Source organism: Sinocyclocheilus grahami, unplaced genomic scaffold, assembly GCF_001515645.1.
Source record: "Sinocyclocheilus grahami isolate Dianchi unplaced genomic scaffold, SAMN03320097.WGS_v1.1 scaffold96.1, whole genome shotgun sequence".
NCBI classification, from domain to species: domain Eukaryota; kingdom Metazoa; phylum Chordata; class Actinopteri; order Cypriniformes; family Cyprinidae; genus Sinocyclocheilus; species Sinocyclocheilus grahami.
Window position 1 is genome coordinate 689,324 of NW_015505275.1, and position 1,183 is coordinate 690,506.

Sequence of the window (1,183 nt, forward strand, 5' to 3'; positions counted from 1 at the left end):
CGTTCGGGGTTCAGACACACTCTTTCTGTTTAAATCTAGATTAAAGACACATCTCTTTGGCCAAGCATTCAAATAATGCATCTCATAATTTTTACTGCAGTCATAATCTTTTACTGCAGTTATATGTAATCAAATGCACATTATTATTCTTTAGTTTGGGTTAAACAAATAAATTTTGCTTGGTTGGAACAGCAGCTACGCTAACTATGTTTATATTTGTTTCTCTGTTTTTTACCACGGTAACTAGGATTTACACAACCTTCAGTCTGGATCCAGAACACCTGAGAAGAGATGATGCAACCCCTCAGAGGACCTCAGATGATGCCAACCCTGAAACAACTTACAGAACTACCACATTTTGCTATAAGTTTGATTGCATCATATAATAATTGCTGTTAATATTGTTCATCGTCTGTTTTATTACGTCTTATATTGATTTTTCTGTACTGCTGGTTCGTCTGGTCAGAGGAGAATTGGCCCCCCGACTGAGCCTGGTTTCTCCCAAGGTTTTTTCTCCATTCTGTCACCGATGGAGTTTTGGTTCCTTGCCGCTGTCGCCTCTGGCTTGCTTAGTTGGGGACACTTCATTTCCAGCGATATCGTTGACATGATTGCAAAGATATTATTTAAACTGAACTGAGCTGGACGATGACATCACTGAATTCAATGATGAACTGCCTTTAACTGAAAAATGAGTGTTTACTATTGTCATTTTGCATTATTGACACTATTTTCCTAATTAATACTGTTCAGTTGCTTTGTCACAATCTGTATTGTTAAAAGCGCTATATAAATAAAGGTGACTTGACTTGACATTTAAAATATACTATCTTTATGTTGTTTCTACATTCCTGTGGAGGTTCAATGTGAAATTGACTATAAATATACGATTAATCATGATTAATTACAGAAAAATGTGTGATTAAATTTATTTTAATCGATTGACAGAAAGCACTAATGTTTCCGATTTCAATTTAATTTCTAATTTTATAGGTCCCCCCAGAAAGAGATCGGGACAGCCCCCACCTCCTTGGCCCCCCGTTCAAATTTTCAGTTTGATAATTCGGCCCTCAAATTAAGCTAATTATATAGCCCTGCTCTAATCTGTTAACATGGATGCAGAAAAAAATACGCACCACATACGCACTGCAAACTGAGTATGTGTGAAACAGGTGTAACACGA